This window comes from Cervus elaphus, chromosome 28, assembly GCF_910594005.1.
Source record: "Cervus elaphus chromosome 28, mCerEla1.1, whole genome shotgun sequence".
Taxonomy (NCBI): Eukaryota; Metazoa; Chordata; class Mammalia; order Artiodactyla; family Cervidae; genus Cervus; species Cervus elaphus.
Window position 1 is genome coordinate 41720316 of NC_057842.1, and position 22191 is coordinate 41742506.

At 42.3% G+C, this 22191-nt stretch overlaps 1 long non-coding RNA gene across 2 annotated transcripts in view; it reads right to left on the reverse strand.

The window, feature by feature from the left end:
* The window catches only part of LOC122685374, an 84659-nt gene that overhangs the window by 49247 nt on the left and 13221 nt on the right, over window positions 1–22191 (reverse strand). The window contains exon 1 of one of the 2 annotated variants that reach the window (XR_006338367.1): window positions 21719–21809. The exons of the other annotated variant lie outside the window; for it this stretch is intronic. This is a non-coding gene — a long non-coding RNA (uncharacterized LOC122685374). Of the gene's footprint in view, window positions 1–21718; window positions 21810–22191 lie in introns of those variants that run through there. 2 annotated transcript variants of the gene reach the window in all.

A 22191-nucleotide genomic window follows, 5' to 3' on the forward strand; every position in this document is an offset into this window, starting at 1 on the left:
CCAGCTAGTCTTCCTCTTCACCCATATTTACAGTGTTAAAAATAATTTTACTATAATGAGAGCTTTTTCAATGCCAGGTCTTGAGCTTTTATTTTATTATTTATTTATTTATTTTTTTAACCTTGAAAAAAAATGTTTATTGTCTATAAACCACTCAGTTTATGGTATTTGTGTTATAGCAGCCTGACAGACTAAGACAGTGATTGATTAAATCCAAAGCTTAGTTCAGTTCAGTTCAGTTGCTCAGTCATGTCCAACTCTTTGCGACCCCATGGACTGCAGCAGGCCAGGCCTCCCTGTCCATCACCAACTCCCAGAGTTTACTCAAACTCATGTCCATTGAGTCAGTGATGCCATTCAACCATCTCATCCTCTGTCATCCCCTTCTCCTCCCACATTCAATCTTTCCCAGCATCAGGATCTTTTCAAATGAGTCAGTTCTTCACATCAGGTGACCAAAGTTTCAGCTTCAGCATCAGTCCTTCCAATGAATATTCAGAACTGATTTCCTTTAGGATGGACTGCTTGGATCTCCTTGCTGTCCAAGGGACTCTCAAGAATCTTCTCCAACAAAACAGTTCAAAAGCATCAGTTCTTCAGTTATTATTTTTATAATAATATTTTATAATAATATTATTATTTTTAATCTTTAGAACAATTTTGCAAAATAATCTTAATAATCCCATTTTATAGAAGAATATCCTGAGGCTGAAGGAGGTTAAATACCTCTCCCAGGTGACATAACTAGTAGCTCTCACCAAGGGATTCAAGCATAGGTTGTAAATACTAGAATATCTTTCTCAGACAAGAAAACATAAAAGTTTCCTAAACTTGTGTTTAGTTGAACTTTTGAGGGCTTTTAGTGCTCAAAGGGCTTTTGAGCCTCAGAAGTTGCAGCCTCAGTTTGCTTTTGAACATCCCAAAGACCACAGGGGCAGAAATAGCACTAAGTGGAAAAGTAATGCAAAAGAAGAGCCCAAAATTTCAGATACTGTATATACAGAAAGATATATTGTGCTTAGTCACTCAGTTGTGTCTGACTCTTTGTGACCCCACGGACTGTAGCCCGCCAGGCTCTTCTGTCCATGGGGATTCTCCAGGCAAGAACACTGGAGTGGGTTGTCATGTCCTCCTCCAGGGGATCTTCCCAACCCAGGGATTGAACCCAGGTCTCCCGCATTGCCGGCAGATTCTTTACCGTCTCAGCCACCAAGAAAGCCCGAAAGTTATACCACTTGGGTCTTCTCAAATGGATTAAAGGATGCCACACCTACGTTTTCCAAAAGGGCTATTTTCTTTCGGTGTGCCTGGACTGATGAAATGTGTGTGTGAGATTCTTAGAAGCATTCTGATGCCATCTCCTGGTATGGTCAAGGGCTTGAGTACTGAAATACAGGAGAAATAAGTACCCACTGAAGCACCTTACAGTCTCTCTCCCCTCTATTCCTCCAGTGTTTTCTACAGGCTGAAGTTTCCTTTTAATTTCTGCATCACATCTTTAGTACAGTTTGACTTCTTAGAACTCTCAGTCACAAGATTTCAGGTTTGAAGTGACAGCTTTTGTTACTATCTTATCTGCTACCAGAGTCCCTTTTCTGTTACAGAAATTCAGAGCAGGAAAGTTGATGCTTTCCCCAACAGGTGAGTCACTAAGAAAATGTTTGAGTTCTCAAAAGGTAATGGTTCTACTCCAAGCTGGTGAATTTCATGAGCAAACAAAGCTCTGTTTGTAACCCTATCAGAAAAGAATAATCTGCAGTGTGTTTTCTGTTTGGTACAGGAAATAGGAGGTGGGTGATTCCACTTTGTGGAATTTGGCAATCTTCTCTTTGGTCAGTATCTCTTATTTTGTTACTCATATTTTAACGAAAAGAAAAGAGGTCTTTTAAAAGACTATGAAACCCATATTTTGAATGGAGATAGGTAAGGAAGGAAGCATGGGATGTGTCCAGAGGTCAGATAGCTCGTGTCTTTGGCTGGAGCAAAGGGTATATGGTGGCCGGGAGAGTCAGCACCAGTTCAGGGAGGACCTTCAAGGCTCGGCCGAGGAGGTTAGGGTTTATTCTCAAAACAGTGGGAGCTACTGAGGATTTCTGATGAGAACTGTATTTTAGGCAGACTAGTGTATTAACCCTTTCATGCATTGGAGAAGGAAATGGCAACCCACTCCAGTGTTCTTGCCTGGAGAATCCCAGGGACGGGGGAGCCTCATGGGCTGCCGTCTATGGGGTTGCACAGAGTCAGACATGACTGAAGTGACTTAGCAGCAGCAGCAGTGTATTAACCACGTGTGAAATGGAGTGGAAGATAGATAGTAGACACAGGGAAACCCAAGAGAGGTCCACTATTGTCTCCCAGGCTAAAGAAGGGAAGCAGGGAATGAAAAAGATGTCATGGGGGTAGGGTGAGGTGGCAGAGCTACAGCAGAGATAAAAATTACAGAGTCAGAATGTATATGGAGGGCAAAGATGATGCCAGTATTTCTGCACTGGGTGAGTGGGAAGATGGTGGTGATGTGGAGAGATGTGGAGAGAGTATACAGCAGGGGGAGCACAGGTTTGAAAGAAAAGATCATGAGTCCCCTTTGGGACATACTGAGTTTGAGGTGTTAATGGGACCTGCAGGTGGAGATCAGAAGATGACAAGGCCTTGAGGCTTAAGCTATTAGCTAAGCTTTTGGTCCAGGCTTCAGCTTAAATGAGCTATCTGAATTAAGGAGTTGGTTGAAGCAGTAACACTGGATGAGAACAGAGAAGCAACCAATCGAGCAACCACAGCTAAGGGGTACCAGGCAGGTCCTTGAAGAAGCTGTCTTAGGGAGCAGTTGAATAGGAAGAGAGCAGGGGTCTGGGAAGCTGAGGAAAGAGATTTAGGAAGGAGGTGGTCGGTACTATCCACTTTGGCAAAGGGGCTGAGAAGGTGGAGGATGGAAGCTGGTGATCTTTGAGAGGACAATTAAGAACAGCAGTGTGGGTCAAAGCACAAAAAACACACTGAAAATTACACTGGGTGTAATTAATGTCGCTGTAGTAGTATAACATAATTGAAATATAATGTTTAAATTGATAACATAAATAATTTCTAAGTATTTACTATGCATGTGTGCATGCAGAGTCACTAAGCTGTGCCTGACCCTGTGAACTGTGGCCCGCCAGGCTCTTCTGTCCATGGAATTCTCCAGGCAAGAATGCTGGAGTGGGCTGCCGGTTCCTCCTCCAAGGGATCTTCCCAACCCAGGGACTGAACCTGCATCTCCTGTGTCTCCTGCATTAGCAGGCGGATCCTTTACCACTGAGCCATCTGGGAAGCCCAAGTGTTTCCTATACCAATCAGAAATTAAAATTAAATTTAAATGTCATAGTACATTTAAATATGGTTTATATGGCAAATTTTATGTCATATTTTACCACAAAAAAAAGTAGGAGAAAAATTTAAACATTTCAAAAGTATTATTCTCTACACTTTTCCTATGCTTGAAATACATCATAATAAATTGCTTTAAAAAGTAAGTGGAGAAAAAATTAAGTGGTAAGTCAGAAATGGACGTAGCAAATACAGAGTACTCTCTAGAGGAGTTTGAGAGCTGAGTGAAGGAAAAAAGGATGGATGACAGAGCTTGACAAGCGTAATGGGATAAAAAGAATGTATTTTTCTTTTGATGAGGCAACTTGGACATGTTTCTAGATTGAGTATGAGGATTCAGAGGCAGGGAGAGAATGAAGATGGGGTGAGGGTGGGCATGGAGTGGGTTGAGTGGTGATAGTCCAAAAGATATGTCTACGTCCCAACTCTTGGAACTAAGAATGTGACTTTATTTGGAAAGAAGGTCTTTGCAGATGTAATTATAGAGGATCTTAAATTTAATCTGGATTATCCCAGTGCAACCTAATCCAATGACAAGTGCCTTTATAAGAGACAGAAGAGAAGACACAGAGAGGATAGGAGAAGGCCATGTGAAGACAAAGGCAGAGATGGCGGCGATGCAGCGACTGCCAAGGAGTGCCTGGTGTCACCAGAAGCTGGAGAGGCAGGGAAGGAGTCTCCCAAAACTCCTGGAGGCAGCACGGCCCTGCCCACAGCTTGATATCAGACTTCTGCCCTCTGGAACTATCAGAGAATACATATCTATTGCGTTCAGCCATCATGTTTGTGATTATTTGTTATACAGCCTAGAACAGTAAAATAGGGGTAGGGAGGGCCTTTGGCCACAGTCTCAGGTACTGAGGCAGACCTGGGCTGGGTCTCAGGCACGGAGTGTTCTGTGCCCAGCCTGGGGGCAGCGCAGCTAGGCGCTCGGTGATTAGTAAAGAAAGTTTGGGCTCATATAAACAGCACAGGATTTCAGTCGCAGAAATAATTTTCCTTTGTCTTCACATTTTCTTCTCTCTTTCCCATTCAATCTTAGGAAAAATCAACAAAGATTTCACGGTACTGAAGTCTTTCTCTTGCACCTTCCATCTTTTCAGCTGTGACAGTGGACCCAGCATGGCCCCGTGGGTTTATAGGGGAAACCTTTTCTGGGAGCTTATAGCTCACGCTCCTCTGCACAGACCAAGTGACGTGGGGGCTTGTGATCAAGCCGGGCGGCAGGTGGTGAAGGGGAGAGCTCTGGGGAGGCCTGGAGACAAGCCTTCCCCTCATAATTGCTGTGCATATTAGCTGCTGACTTAGACCATCCCAATCCTTCCAAATTCCAGTGACAGAGAGGGCCTCATTGAGGCACTTAACAACCAGAGAGAGCTGACTGTCCCTTTAGTCAGCTTTGAATGAGCCGTTTATTTCTAGCCCAGTAAAAGCTGATGGGTATGGTGGAAAAGCCTTTCCCAGGGAGAAGCTAGAAGACAGAAGCTTCTAAGTTACCTGAGGACAGAAGAGACTGTGCCACACACGTGAGCCTTGCACGCTGGAGTCCCATACACACAACAGATGCCCAGCAATGTCTGTTGTTTTTACATCTATACAAGAAACTTCACTCTTTTAAACTTAACCCATATTCCACTCTACTTCCCACATGGAATATTTCATCATTACAAAACTACCAAAGTAATTTAACATTTTTTTTTTTTTAAAGCATGCTTTACTGAAGAGCTTCTGGCTAAGACCTTTGAATCTGTGCCCTCGAGGGGCTCCAGGGCAGGACTCCAGTGGGGTGGTGTAAGACTTACTGTCCTGACGTGGGTGGCAGTTGTTAGAACAGGGACTGTTTCATTTCATTAACAGAGTGAAGCATGCTGTCAGCAGGCAGCAACAGCCACAGTAAAAGATGCAACCAAATCTGACTCTGATCCATCCTGCTCTAGCCACAGGCAAACTCCTCCCCTTTATGGATTCTCCAGGAGAAAGACAAGAATCAGACCAGGAGAGCCCCCTCGAAGAGGAATTACGTAGAAGACAACCTAAAGTGATCCGAACATTCTGTTGCCCTAAAACTGCCCCCAGCACTGTTTTCTAAAAGCAGAATGCAGTATCCAGAGGGGTGTCTTGGACTCCACCCAAGAGATTTAGTTTTTGAAGAGCCAAAAAGATTCCCAGCATATCTGGAGGATGAGTGTGAGAGCCAGATTCCAGAGGGTTATATTGTCCGTGGGTGCTACCCTGCTTAACAAGAATTTAACAGAAATAAACGGTCGTTCAGCTGAAGTAGATGTATCTAAGAGGCAAACCTTTCTTAAACCCCACTAATGTACAGCCTCAATCCACAACTGGATCCAATTACCACGTGGAAAGAAAGGCATTTTCTCATAAAGCCTCTCTGTTTCCGTGCCTGGCTGCGAGCGGGGTCAGCCATGACAAAGACAAGCCTGTGCGTTGTTTTTGGTTGTTTTTCTTTTCAAGCTCTTTCACTGGTACTGCCAGGCCCCATGCTGTTTGGATCAGTTATGTGGGGGCAAGTTTACTTGTTTTGGCTTTCAGCCTTTCTGTCCAGTGTTGGAGATAGAAGAGCAAGCTTGTGACCTTATTGACCAGTGGAACTGATGGGCTACCCAGCAGGACGCAAGGGTTACACCATGTCCACGTGCCCCTTAGGTGCAGCACTTGTGAGGAAGGTCAAAATTCTAAGGAAGGAGTGTGGGGGAGATTGTAGGGGACCTACAGGGGTCTAGCAGAAAGGAGCCTGAGTGCTACTGTTCTCAAATATTAATAAATAATAACACATAACATATAGAATGCTTGCTATGTGCTACTCCCTCCTAAGAGCTTTGCATATAGTAACTCACTCAATCCTCCCAACAAACCTCTGAAGTGCTATCACTATCTGCACTTTACAGATGGGGAAATCGAGGCACAGAGAGGTGACATGATTTTCCCAAGGTTGCACAGTAAATGGCTCAGAGCCCAGACTCTTGATCACTACATTGTCAAAGAGGAAGTTGCAAAAATTTAAAAACCATCATTGGTATTTATTTAGCTACTAAGCACATATGCAGCATTCTTAATTCATTCTTTACTTCAATACACCCAAAGGTATTTTGCATTGCTATATGCACGTTTTAAATCATAAGACTCATGTGGCCCAGCCTGCCTTGGGGCAGAGAAGAAATGATTCTTATGGAAAGCCAGTGAGCTTTCATAATAAGATACTGCACCCAAAGGAGGTGAAGACCAATCACTCAGCTGTCTGATCAGCAGCTCAAGCTTCCTGCATGAACTTGGCTCTCTGATAGGAAAATCTGGGACTTCTGACCGGGAATGGACACGGGTACAGTCCAAGTTTCCACCCATCAGCTTAGTTCATTATGACTGGTATCATTTTGTTGCCTCTTGGTTCCACATTTACTCTTCATTACTTGCTTGACAATAATGGAAAAGCAGTTCTCTTTGACAGCTAACGTGGTGTTAAGTTTTGTGGGCAAAGGGTCTTGAAGGGACACTGTGAGAACTGGCTCTTCTTCCAGGTTCTAGTGCACGGGGCCTCTAAGACCATGCAGCGGGCGTGGCTTTCCTGCAGTGCCAGGTAGCCACAGCAGTAGTGTCTTCCTGTGGGCAGCTTCTCTGGGCACCTCCCCATGAATGACTTCTGCTGGAACCTTCACAGGAAGCTTCATAATAGAGTGTCCAAATGGGCACCCCATTGGGTAACTTTGCAGTGAGTCTGGGGCCTGGTACCCCATTCTATGGATGGTTTCCTCAGCACTCCAGAGAACAGGTTCTGCAATGCCTCACCAATATGGCCCCTGATGAACTTTTCTACCATCCAGGGAACGGTAGGCGTACCCTCTCCAACGAGGAGGTATAGATCTCAACCCTGAGAGGAGATGCCCTCTTCCTGAATGTTCTATCTTGGCCCTAGGGATGATAGCTGCTCACTGTGTTTCTATTCCTGTTTTTATTTAGTGCTATCTTTACCTCTTCCAATGCTGAGCCAAACTCATGGTTACTCCAATTCCCTTTCAATAATTCTTTATGGTTAACTTTCTTTGTAGAAGTTACTGTGTGATTTCTGTCTCCTGTTTGGACTCTAGTATTAATACATTCACTATATTTTTTAGTTAACCCTTTAAAATAAAAATGTAGCCTCCTTTAAGAAGCATGGAAGAAATAAAAACATAAAAAAAACTTGCAGAGTAAATACTAATGCTTAAGCAAGATATTTACTACTAAGTTACAAAGCTCTGTATCCTCTTTCAACTCTTAGTTCTACATCTGCATGATTCTTACATAGTTGTAATCCTTGAACGCAACCGAGTCTGTGTTCTATGTTTACCAGTTTGACATTAAACAGTTTGGTATAGTCCCATGTAGCCACTGTCCACATACTCTTGTGCTTATCATCAGTCATGGGAATATAATATTCCATCTTTTTACATGCTAAAATTTGTTCAGCTAGTCCCTGATCATTGGACACTTGGGTTGGTTCCTGCTTTTCCACGTTACAAAAAGTACAGCTTGAAATATCTTTGTGCAAGTTGCATCAGTGTTATGTAATTTTTCCTCCTGTCTCTCCCTTTCTCATTTCTCTAACATCTGGGCTCACGCATTTTCCCACTGGTAGACAACAGATTACAGGAACAGGGGAGAGAAATACGGGGGAATATCTGCTCATGAAGGAGGATGGAGCTTTTACTGAAGTAAAGGCTTCCGGAAGCAACAGATGCTTGACTTACTCAGGGAGCAACTCCTGCCAGCAAGAGACTGGGTCTCAGTGAGAAGGGGCAATAACTGGTTGGAGTGGGAAACACTGGGAAGAAGGTCATTCCAAAGACCAAGACTGCCTTTTTCTTGGGTCTCTCATATTGTAACTTGCGACTAATGCATGAGTCATACTGAACATGTGAAAACTACACAATATATACTAGAAAAACATTTTAGTTCTCAAGAACAGCCTCAAAATCAGACAATACTTGAAGCAATTGAGAGTGGGAAGCACACTGCGATTACTGCTCTCTGACATTTTAAACCACCAATAACTCAATTGTTTCCTGAATTCCCAGAGAGTCAAGGAACACGAAAAACCCTCTTTGTCAGTCAGCTGAGTAAATGTTAACCTCATACTTAAATCTTTTTCTTTCCTCACAAAAAAGCATTCCTGGAAGGGTGCCCCCAAAGGAGCTTAGGCATTAAGTGCTCACCATATTGTTCATTATGAGGTTCATATATAATGCTTATCTGAAGATTATTTCACACCATTATTAAAAAATACTTTAGCTGTACACGCATTTCTCAGTTATATTCTTTTATCACTTTGAAGATACTGTTTTAGTTTTTTGGGTTTTGTTGCTGTACAAAGGTGTTGGCTGACAACCAAATTATATCTTTGTAGATGATTTGTCTCTTTTTTCTGTTTCTTGCCTTTAAGATCTTCCTTTTTGAGCTTAGCGTGCTGCAATTTTACTACAATGTCCCTGGGTGTAGATTTTAAAAAACTGATCCTGCAAGGTTTACGTGATACTTTCTGTAGCCGTGGATTGATACTGCTCACCAGTGGAGCTTCTTGTCCTTTATCCCTTTGGATACTGCCTTGTCACCTATTCTCTCTAGTCTGCTCTGGGACTCCCATAATCAATATATTAAATATCAGTCTCTCTAAGTCTGAGAGACTCTCAGTCTCTGAGAGTCTGAACCCCTCTTTCATATCTTCTATCTTCCTGTCTCTCTATACTATATTCTGAGCAATTTCTTCAGACACGCTAGTTAACTGATTTCTCTTTTCAACTGTGTCTTTGTTGCTGTTTAGTTAGGCTCTTTTGCAACCCCATGGACTGTAGCCTGCCAGGCTCCTCCATCCAAGGGATTTCCCAGGCAAGAATACTGGAGTGGGTTGTCTACTATTTAATCTAGCCACCCAGTTCCTAATTTCTACAATTATATTTTTCATTTATAAATGTTTTACTTGGCTCTTTTTCAAATCTGCTTGGGAGAGACATATTCCACAGTCTCTCTGTACTTCCCCACACTTAATGATTCCATCCTGGATTTCTTTAACTCATATGCAGTATTTTAAACTTTGCATTTAATAATTCCTATACCCAAATCCTAGGAGTGTAAATGCATTGCTTGTTGCTTCTGCTTTCTCTTTCCTATGGTGGCTTTTTCCCTTGCTGTTTGGCCATCTTTGATTTGAAGCTCACCTTGCTCCACCTGTGGGCCTCCTGAGAGCCTCCCTTGGAGGAGCTGACTCCAGCAGAGGTCTCCCTTTGCTTCCTCCAGGACCCAGAAGGCCAAGCAGCCCCCTTCAAGGGTCAGGGCTTAAAGCAGGAGACTTGAGAGGGGGGATCGGGATGGGGAACACATGTAAATCCGTGGTTGATTCATGTCAATGTATGGCAAAAACCACTACAATATTGTAAAGTAAAATATTGTAAAGTAATTAGCCTCCAACTAATAAAAATAAATGAAAAAATAAAAATAAATAAATAAATAAAGCAGGAGCCTTAGTTTGGCCTTTGACTCTTGCGATGGGCCTAAGGCGTAGTGTTCTATTTTGTCATGTGCTTCCCACCTCCTGCTTAAGCATGATCACAGCTCATGGCTCACTTCTTTGGACTCTAAAGGGTTTCTTTGCTATCTGCAAGCCCAGCAGCACACATTAAAACCACACTGTATTCAGGATCTAATTGTATTGTGGCAGGAGGGTCTTCAGAGGATTGGCTCTGCTGTAATGCTGGGAATGGGTGGCGTGTATTCATTATATTCAGGGCACTCAGACACAGCAGCACAATATACACAGGCAGAAGGAGACCTGGTTTGCATTTCAAAATTTTAAGATACTACAAAAGATATAAAAGAAAATCTCAAAGCGCTCTGTGCCTCTTCATATCTACGTACATATGTGTATGCATGAATATATGTATAACACACACATATACTTCTGTATATATAATAAAAAAGAGATGGGTAAAGAGCTGATACCTGAAGTATTTGACTTCCTTTACGGAGCTGAAATTAGTATTCAGAGTGGGGTAAATAAAGGCCCCAAGAGGGAATCAGTAAGACCTTATCTTTGAGTCTCTATTTATAAACCAGATCTTGCCTTACTGGTATTTTATCCCTTTGGCTTCATAATTATAAGACTTAGCTAGTAATTTTCATACGAATATCCCTTTTGAAAGTCCCCTATAATTTCCTTATTTACAATATGGGTGCTCATTAGAGTCCTCCTGGCTCTATTGGGTGACTTTTATCCACAGACAACAAACGGATGGACCATGTCATTTTCTCTGCTCGATGATCTTGTAGTGAAGGATGCTGAGCTCAAACAACAGCTTAAAGAGATGCACCTTGCTTCCTACTTCTGCATGCAAAATTAATGTTTTTCCCTTTCAACAGGCACCTTGTCAGAAGGTTTTGAGAGGACTGGTTTCTGCTTTTATCACTACCGTCTCCTCTGTTTGGGGGCACGTGGATACTTGTGTATGTATGGCTGAATTCCTTTGCTGCCCACCGGAAACTGTCACAACATTGTTCATCAGCCATACTCCAGTACAAAATAAAAAATTAAAATCCCTCTGATGTGTATCCACCTTCCCCCTGGTACAGCAGAGTCTGCCTGGCTCTGCCTCTGCCCAGCTCTGCAGCTCTCTACTGAACTTTGCAGTCTTCTCTAGTCTTCCAAGCAGAATGATCTGAAACAAGGCCTGCTTCTGGGCTGGGAATTAGTTGAAGAAAATCTGGGCTCCGAACAAAAACCACATTTAAAAGAGTGTGTCTTTTCTTTTATTGGCTTTTGCTCTAAAAATCAAAGGCTGAAAAACAGCTGTTAGCTGTTTATACAGTATTTTTTATTTAAGTGTTAGACAATAGCTGTTTTCTTCTCCACTTAGAATGGCACATTTTTTTCTCGGGCCATTTAAGTCTTCTCTCCCTGTGGTCACAAGTATTGGTATGCACCTCCACCCTCTCCCTAGGTTTCTGGAGAAGATTAAGCTTTTACGTGTTTTTTTTTTTCCCTTCAGTTTCTGTTTTTTTGTTTTGAAGTCTGACTTGGGTTTCTCAGGATAGATGGCTGAGTTTGGTTATCAGGTCAGAAGGATGCAGGTCACTTTTGGGGTCAACCTGACCCAGGTACTAACAGCAGACACGCTAGAGAAAATTTCTTTAGTTCCAGAGTGTTTGTGGCTAGATCACATGAGCAGAATTAGATACGGACTTAGTGATGATCATCTATTCTTGAGTCCTAAATATTGCTGGATGGTTTCCTCTGTTTGTAATTCAGAAGATGATTCCTGCCAATCTCCATTTTCTTGGACATTTTCTAGGGATACAACCCTTCATCATCACCTCCACTGTCCAGAGCTAAGCATCACACCATGGGCCAGGCTACACCTAACCCAGTTTCCAGAACTGGGAAATTCTTACAAGGTGTCATCCAAGAAGCACTGCAAGCTTGTTGAAATAAAGATGCCCATGGATGAAAGACAGTCTTAGTACTCTTCACTAGGACACTAGGTATTTGCAAATCTGTAATGATACTGCCACCTCCAATCCCTTAAAAATCCCCTAAAGTTACTCCTCAATCTTCCTTTCTGTCACATATAATTAAACAATATTTGCTCTTATTAAATAAGGAATAACACATTATGATCTTTTTCTCTTAAAATAAGTGGTCCAAAATTAGATATTAGAAAAAACAGTCCCCATGTATACAACACCAAATACTAGGCTTGTAAGTGATTATTTCAAAAACAGGATTTGTGATAAATAATATCCCCCTTTGGGAGATATAAGTTTTTGATATATTAAAGACTCTGTGAAGTCCTGTAGCAAAGAAACTTTATGAAACTGTTTTCACGGGACAACTCTAACCTCTCTCAGGACATCCACTGGAAAGAATGGGTTGTGAAGTCTGTCTTGAAGTTCATATTGTCGGCATCCTCACATTCTGCTTGGCAGCTCAGGCCTAGGAGCCCCTGGGAATCCTGGTCTCAGTCACCCTATTCTGCTGCTGCCAGCTGTCCACGAACCTCATCGACTCCCTCTGCTTATGCGGCAGGTTCCGATCAGGAGCCAACGCCCAGTAACAGTATCAGTCAGACTCGCGCTGACTTCCTCAGAGGCTTGAACTAAGAGGACAGAAGTGCCCACGGCTGACGCAGAATCGGCCCCTCTCCACGGCTGTCTTCATCTGCCCTCTTCCTCCCTGGGGGCTGCTTCTCTAGTGCAGCACATCTGCTTCCATCTTTAACCCTGTATGGTTTACCTGCCGCCCTGTCCTAGGGGCGGACAGAGCCACAACTGGTGTGAAAGAGAAGGATGGACCACAGCACCCTTACAGAAAGGGACAGGTATTCCCAAAATACAGGAGTATGGGCATGTACCCTGAACCACATTAAGGCTGGCATGGAACATGAATTCTAGATTGAAACAGGCCTGGCAACCACAAAGAAACACATGTGACTTTGCAAAGAGGGAAAAGTAGACAGAGACTTGGCACTGCATTACACCCCCACAGGTGCCAACTTCCTGAGTGCGGAGGCATCCATTTCAGTCCAGACATCAGAAACCTTTGTAAAATCAAGTGCCAAGGTTCTGCCCACTCTTCCACTGGGCATCCAGGGGCAGGTTAGGGGGAGCGGAGGGGCAAGATGGAAGAGGAGGGAATAAGCACATTCTCATATGCCACTGTGACTTCTCATAGGAGAGTGACTTTCATCTGTCAATGAAATCTGCCTGTATCATGCTTGCCATGCACGCATGCCACAGGTTGCCTGCAGTGTTGGGCAACAGGTTTATTTAGTTACACTCATGCCCACATCCAGTGTACATGCCAGGAGAAAATGAAAAGCTAGAAACTGTTTGCATAACAATAATTAGTTTCATAGCTAAGTTATACACAATAGTGCTTTCAGCTATTTTGTTACCAATCTGCCCCCAGGAGCAAGTTAAGGCTGATAAAATGTTTATGGGCTAGTAAATTTTTTTCTACTAATTTGCAAGGCTATAATAAAACCCATGAACTTGATGGCCTGCAGGAAACATAACAAGAACTGGGAATGTACAGTAATTTGGAGCTAGAAGGCCTCTTAAGGTCCTACAGGAAATGACTCCCAGAAAGGAGATGAATCACAGTATTTTAAACAGAAGAATGATGCTAAGTTTGTGCTTAACCAGTTACAGCCTGGGAAAAGACCTTCCAGAAACAAATGGTGGGAGCTTCCTGCTTTCAATTATTCTTGCTTTAAAGAACAAAATTAATTCAGATATTAAAAAAACTATCTTCAAATGAAAACAATGAATGGAGCACAGTTTATCCTGCCTTGTAGTATTAACTTTTAGGACTGCAAGTTTTTTTCTGCAATATACACAGTCACACTGCGCCCTCTTGTGGCATAAAAACGATTACAACCAGAATATGGAAGACACACCCTGCTGTAACACCCACTGTTAATGACCAGATTTATCTGGGAAACTGTTCAAGGGAAAAGACAGTTTGCAGAAGGTGGTTGACAAAAGAGTCACTGCTGGGGCACCTGAGAGCACGGACATCTGAGTGGGGCTGCTCTTACACAAGGGGAGCTGCAGTTGAAAGGAATCCCAACGTTTCCACAGATGCAAAGAAAAACTCATCACAGAAAACTGAGTTTTAATTTTGTTTGATATTAAAGCTTAACCATTTTAACATTTTACAGCTATCCCCATCTATAAATAACAATAATTGCTACCATGTAGCAAATGTGACAGGTAGTTTGTACACGTTACCTCATTTCGTCTTAAAACTATGAGGTTATATAGGGAAACTGAGGCTTGGAGATAGGAAGTAATTGTTGTGTGTTTAGTAGAGCTGGGATTTGAATGAATCTTCCCCTGATTCCATAAGCCTGCACATTTTTCACTGTGTGGACTTGACTCTCTAACCAAATATTTCTTGAGTACTTAATACATGTGAGACACTGCTGCTGGGTGCCCTGGGACTTAGAGTGTAAGATACTCCCCATTCTTCAGGAATTTATGACCTAAATAGGGGATTAAAAACATACATGGAAAAGAAGCTACCATACAATGCAGTGTACAAGGACCATCTATGTAGAACTATTTTTTAAACCAAGGATCTGTATGGTCATGTACATTTTCTCCATCAACTTCAAAAGCTTTTGCTATTGCTTTTGGCCTTGAGTGTGAGCAGGACCTGTGGCTCGCTTCTGACCAATAGAATATGGCAAAGTTGATGGGACGCACATGAGTCTGTGTGATCGTATGTCTATATTACTTCAGATTTTAACAACCACTTTGCTACAGTCTCTTTCTGGCTTTGAGGAAGCAAGTGATCATGCTGTGAAACCCCATGTGGTGAGTAACAAACTATGGGCATCATTTAGCAGCAGAGGGTGGCCTCTGGCCAACAGCTAGCAAGATATGAAATCCTCAGTCCTACCAGAAAATGAATTCTGTCAATAACTGTCCCCAGTGGAGCCATGAATGAGGTCACAGTCTGGAGGACATCTTGACTGCAGCCTTGTGAGACTCTCAGCTGAGGTGTCACCTACCCATTCCTGGACTCCTGTGTTAGTCTTTCAGTCATGGCCAACTCTTTGTGACTTCATGGACTGTAGCCTGCTAGACTCTTCTGCCCATGGAATTCTCCAGGCAAGAATACTGGAGTGCATAACCACTGTTTTCTCCAGGGGATCTTCCCAACCCAGGAACCGAACCCAGGTCTCCTGCATTGCAAATGGATTCTTTACTGAGCTACCAGGACTCCTGACCCACAGAAATAGTGAGGTAACAAAATGTATGTTATTTTAAGTGTATGTTAACACTCAGTTGGTGTTAATATTGTTGCTCTGCAATAGATAATTAGTACAATTATCTTTTAGAAGTATTACAATTTTAACTCTCAGGGTTAGGTCTTCAATCTATTTGAAGTTAATTTTTATAGATGGTGCAAGGTAAGGATCTTTCTCTTTTTTTCTTTCAATTTCTTTTTTTCATATAACTAATCCAACTATTCTATCATCAACTGTTAAAAATACTATCCTTTGCCCACTGAATTGCCCTGGGATCTCTGTCAAAAGACACCTGACCGTACTTACGAGAATCTATTCCTGAACTTTCTGTTCAGTTGCTCTAGTTACCTTTACACCAATGTACAGAGTCTAAATTCCTGTAGCTATATAATAATTTTTAAATTCTTGTATTTGTATAAATAATTCTTAAACTCCTTCAACCTTGTCTTTCAAAGACTTCTGGCTATTCTAAGTGCTTTGCATTTCCATGTAAACTTTAGAAAGCAGGCTCACCACAATGGAAGAGCATCTCCTTTTCGTGCCCTGCTGCCCCACATCAAGTACCACAGCCTCTGCCTTCAGCTTCCTCAGCCCGGAATCACTAACCTATGTCTCACGATTTCAGGGGACACATATCAAGCTGAGAGGTTTCCTGGAAGTTCCTCTTATTAGGGTGGTGAGAAGGTAGCATTACCTTCAGAAGATAGTAGCCATTCTTGCCAAGACACCCTTCCCACCAGCCCACTCAGTGGAGTTCCAGGTGCAGAGTCACTGGACTGCTTTATGTCTCCAGGGTGGGTTGGATTCCTGGCCCCCTGGGTTGAACATCTTCATCCTGGTCTGTCCCAAAACTTTTGTGTGCCTGACAGTTATCATATCTTTGCATCTTACTCAAACCCCCAATTTAACATTTTGTTATACATTTGAGATAAACTATAAAACATTTAAATAATTTCATCTAGCATTTTTTGCTGTTTTATAGGAAGAGAGTCATCCAGGGAATCAAGTGTGCAATACTACCAGAAACAGAAAAGTGAAAGTGTTAGTCACTCAGTTGTGTCCGACTCTTTGTGACCCCATGGACTGTAGCCCGCCAGGCTCCTCTGTCCATGGAATTCTTACTTGGAGAATTTTCTTACTTGGAGAAGTAGGAGAAATAGAGGAGGACTTTGCCTTCTGAATATATTGGAAGGAAGAGAAATAAGTGCTCAGAACCCAATAAACCTGAATTTTCCCAAGTCCTTTTCAACCCTTAAAGGCAGCTCCTGTTAACGCTAAGCCCCAGCTCCCAGCTGGGCAGTGTTATGCAGCAGCATTTAAATGAGAGATGAGCAATCCTAATCACATGCTGGTTCTGAGGCAGTTTCATACAAAATGACTATATAAATCCAGGTGAGTGCTTGTTAAACACACAATTACACACCCACGGAGCTGGGCTGAACACACGTAGGCAGGAGGAAGCATGACAGGCATGGTTTCTTAGGATTAATAAGATGACTATCAAAGAACAGGATCTCTCCTCTTGTCTTTTTTAAGAAAAAGACCAATATTTATGCTGAAATGTCTTCACAGATTGGGGCACATTTTTATTAAAACAAATTAATACACCATAGATGTAGCATATATACATATGTACCCTAGTCTTGGCCAGTATTTTTTTTTATAAGCATGTAGCACAAAGCCAAGGAAAAAATTCTGAACTAGTAATTTACTTGAGTTTTAAAAACTTGCTGATGGGGAAAATAATGAAAATAGTAGCAATAGAAATGTATATAGTAAAGGTAGCATTTGATCAGTGGAGAAAAAAATGGATTAACTGGTAGATGGGCCTGAGACAACTGGCAGTCATTTGGAAGAATGTAGTATCCTAACCTCATTCTTCATACCAATAAAAATTTCCAGTGAAGTTTTATATATAAGAGTAAAAACACAAACCAACCAGCAAAGCTTAAAATGCCAGAAGAAAACATATATATGTAAGTATGTGTGTGTCTTTGTGCATGCACACATACATATAATCATGATCAAAATTTTGCAGCACCCAAGAATGTTAGGCGAAAAATAAATGTCTCCTTTCCGACCTAAACCACATGTTCTATTTCTCAGGAGAAACCAATTTATCAGTTTATTGTGTGGATATTCTGTATATATTTAAGCATATGTATTAGGGCTTCCCTGATGGCTCAATGGTAAAGAATTTACCTGCAATGCAGGAAACACAGGAGATGCGGGTTTCATCCCTGGGTTGGGAAGATCCCCTAGAGGAGGAAATGGCAACCCACTCCTGTATTCTTGCCTGAAACATCCCATGGACAGAGGAGTCTAGCCGACTACAGTCTAAAAGGATCTCAAAGAGTCAGATATGACTGAGCACATACATGTATACCTTTTATTAAAAGATATTCATATTAGACAAAAAGAATCGTATTCACTTTTTCACATTATATCTTGAACTTCTTTCTATTTAGTACATATTGTTTTACTTATTCATTATTAATGACTGCCTAATATTCCCTTGAATAGATGCACCATAAATTATTTAAGTACTTTCCTAAATCACTTTTTTCTCATAGCAAAATGTTTTCAAGGTCTCTCCACATCTCCCACATTAATCTAACTCACTTCCCTCCTATTGCATAGTATTCCACAGTAGGAATATGACACACTTTACCCACTGACAGGTTGGATTTTTCTCTGTAACAATTTTTCTCTGTTACAATTTTTCTCTGTAACAAACAATAGAATTTCTAGTCCATGTCCTCCTGTGAGAGTTTCTCGAGGGGAGCAGTCCTCATATTTTCAAAAGATCACACTGGCTGTTGTGTTGAGCACAGACTTGGGTCTAAAAGCAGGGAGACTGGTTGGGAGGCCTCTGTAATAGTCCAGATGAGTGGGTAAGTGGCTCAGTGGCGCCAAGAATGGTGAATGGTGCTGACAAGTGTTTGGAACGAGGTACACTTTGGAGGTAAAGGTAACATGACCTGCTGATGTTTAGACATAAAATATGAAAGGAAAAGAAAAGTCAAAGAAGAACCCAAAGTTTGGGGCTTAAACAACTAAGAGATTAAAGGTGTCATTCACTAAGATACTGATCACTGGGGGATGAGCAGCTTAAGGGAGAAGATCAATATCACAAAATCTGTTCTGGAAATATTAAGGTTGATTGTCCATCAGACTTCCCAGTGGAGATGTCAAGAAGTTGGAGTTCAGGTAAAAGCTTGGCACCAGAGATATTGACTTGTGAGTCATCAGTGTGAGTCATGCAATTCATAAGGATGATATCTAAAACCAAGATACCAAGACAGAGCGAGCGCACAGAGAGAAAAGGTTCATGGCTCTTCTTAGAGCATTCCAGTATTAGAAACTGAAAAGAGAAACAAGTTCTAGAGAAGGGTATCAAGAGGGAATAGTCATCAAGATGGGCGGTGACCTGGTTTCCAGTTTGATAAATGCTGCTAGTAATGATCCAGTAATATCAAGACTTACAACTGACTACAGGATTGACAGTGTGGACCTCACTGATGTGGGCAAAAGCTTGACAGGGTTGGTATCAAGAGAGAAAGGGAGGAGAAGAACTGAAGACTCCTGGAGGAATTTTTCCTTGAAAGGGAGCAGGGGAGAAAAGGGACATTAGCCGGAAGGGATGTGAGACCAAGTGAGGATGCTAAAATCAAGATATCACAACCTTTTATAAAAAGCAGACAGGAGATCCCAAGTAGAGAAGGGAATGCAGAAGACAGAAAAGGTAACTGTATGACTGATGTTCCTGAGCAGGTGAGAGGAGATGCGTACCTCCCACACACATTGCCGGGCTGCCTGAGTTAGAAAAGTTTGTCCTTCACATGTTGGAAAAGCAGAGTATTTGGGGATAAATGAATAAAAGGAGAGAGATTATATGTGGTGCAGGGAGTGAAATTTCTCTATTAATTTTCCTCTGTTGTTCTCAGTGCAATAAGAATATAAAGTCAGCCGAGACTGAGGCTGGTTGCTTGAAGACAGTCACCCAAGAGGTGAGTGAGAAGTGTTGCCTGCAATGCAGGGCAGCTGGTCAAACTGTGCCATTAAAGCAAGGGAATCTGCAAGTCAAGGCCATCATGCTTACCAGCCAGGCCAGGCAGGCGGGTATAGTGTCTTAGAAATGAAAGAAATTTAAGGCCAGCTGAGTGGGAAGGGGTTGGGGTGGCTTTACTGAGCAACCCAGTTCCCTTCTGTGGCACGCATTTCCTCAACAAACACTGACGGAGCGCCCGCACCAGACCAGGAGGTCAAGACAGACCCCTTATGGATCACACAGCCTATGGAGACACTTTTCTGTAAGACCAGGTCTCACTTTTATCCTTGTGTAGAAGGGGGATAAAGGGCTAGTCTCAGGTACCTGGTGAGGGCAGGTGGAGGGAAGCGAGGCTGTGAGAACTGACGAGTCCATGTGCAGGGGGATGGGAGGCGGCATGCATTTTACAACTTGGAACAGACTTCCTCCTTAGGCGCCACTCTCCTTTCCACCTAAGTTATGCAGCCATCAACTTGCTGGTGTGGTCTTCAACAGGTGTCTTAATTTATGGGCAAAGTGCATCCTGGATGAGGTGCTCTCTGAGGCCCCGACAACAGTGTCATGATTCTGCCACCGAACCTATTTTTCCATTATCAGCAACAACCAGGGAAAGTGTTTTGAGAAACTGCTGAAATGAAAACCCACCCCAAACATTAACTGTTTTTGTAAGCATCTCAATTTCAGGAAGGAGACAAAGGAGCTCCAGGTTAGACAATTTGCCTCCTGTTTATGCTTTGAGACAAAGATTATAACAGGAACATGACAAGCAGCTTGACTTTGTCACCTGTGGACGCTTCAAGATAACAAAACTAGCAGGAACAGAGCGGGGTAAGCCCTGTACAGGGAAAAGATAAAGAGGCCACCTATTTCTCATTCTCGGGGTCAGGGAGACCTCCCAGACTATATATGCACAGGAGGGTTCCTCAGGGGAGGGGACACTAGGCCATCACATGTTTTGTTAGCCTCCCAGACACCCTCACACTGGAATCCATCTTGGCTAAAAGATGAACATGCACACAGGGGAGGGCCCTTAGCCAGAACAAATATGGACCCGGAGCCAGACAGAGCAAGATGATTGGCTGGAGGAACCCCGGAAAACTGTCTCTGTTTAAGTGATTTAAGTCACCCCAAAGGTGTGACTGAGACCACCCAGGTGCCTATCCACATGCATCTTTCTCTTAATAAACACTTTATCTGTTTCTGTGTTCCATCTCTTTGCTAAAAAAAAATTTTTTTTTAAGAGAAGACAAGAGGCAGGGCTCTGCTTCTAGCCACCAGCAGCTAGAATTTGGCATTCTCACCGTCACGGTCTGGGTCTGCTTCCCACTCAGGGAGCTGAGAACCTGTTTCAAACTGCTACACACAGTACCCACCCCCAAGATCAAAGTCATCCTGCCTCCTTCCTCTTTTACGGTTCCAGGTAAATCCTAGAAGGTCATCACTGAATGAACCACAATTGTAAAAGATACGCTAAAGCTTAGTGGGCTTGGCCTTTTAGGCTTTTTAGGTGGCAAAAACAAAACAATGCATTGGATTCTGCTCCAAAGCAATTCCATTCCAAATGCAGCTATTTCAGGGGCTTCCTTCTGTTATCATTCCCAACAGAACCACACTGACCTCACACACTTTGAAAATGACCATCTGTTTCTCTACAATACAGAAAGCCGTACAGAATTTTCTGTCTCAGATCTATTATTGTTTTCCCATGGCACATTTACGCCTCAAAGCTACATTACCGAATGCTTATCGCGTGCTATAGTTTCTGTTTACTTCTTTGAATGCCCTTTCTTAATGGATTTTACGTAAACACAGCTTTTAGTTAATTAAGCTTTTCCCTACCATTTTTTTCATTTTTACACAGATTATTTCTTGATTCCACTGTAAACAAAGCGGTACTAGATAATGATTAATTTTAGGCAACCACATCAAAGGGGCCATGAAACCTTTTCCCACTAAGGGCTAATTATTAAACACTTGTTAAAAGCAATAACAATCTTTTTGTTGTATTCTGACGTAACAAATGTTTTTATTTTCCCGAATCTTTCTATGGCTCAATTATATTTACCACACAGTGCCAGAAATTAAGTAGTGACTCTAAGTTCCTTCTGCTAATGGAGGTGTAAAAATGTTACCAGCCGTATCAGTAAACAAGGGGTGTTGCAGCGCAGGCAGCCGCTGTGGCTCTGACAGTGAGCCACGGGGGAGCTGAAGATGGAGGCAAATCTGCTGTCTGCTGCCAAGCCCTCGGCCGCCGCAGCCAGCCCAGCGGTGCACCGTGTAGGCACTCAGGATGGGAAAGAACAGGATACTGGCCTAGAAAGCTAAAGGGTCAATCAAAGCAATGATTTCAGTGAACCCAGACTCTTGCATCTTTCCATACATAAAAAAATACTAAATTCATTAACTTGAGCTATCTTGGTTTTCTTTAATTAACGGTAATATTTTGATGTACTGACTACTTGGTCTTTGTTGCAAAAACTCCTATATACCCTGGCTCCTTCCTTACCTCTTTGGAGCAGTCCCTCAGAGCTGTCTTCAGAGGTTACCTCCTGAGCTTGAAGTCCTCAGAAAGTCTGTCTTATAAAATACAATTCTCAACTTTTAGGCTGGGCAATTTTTTTTTTTTTTTCAGTCGACAGAGGGAATGTCTGTGTGACCACACAAACCACTCTATATTTTGCAAGCTGGGAAAACCCTTGAGTGATTTTCATCCTCAGCTGAGGTCCACCTATCCCTAAAGCTTATTATGAGCCTTTCTTATATCTCTGTATAAATTAGGATTCTATGTCCCAAATAATTCAAAGTAGCTTAAACAATAAAGAGAAATATCAGGTTATATAACAGAAGACTCCAGAGGTAGTTGGCTTCAGATAAGGTTTGGTCCCATAAACAATGTCATGAGGAGAAAAGGATTTTAGAGGGTGTCAGAACATTCAGGGGAAAAAAAAGTAGTTTAGTTTGCAGATTTCATGAGCTTCT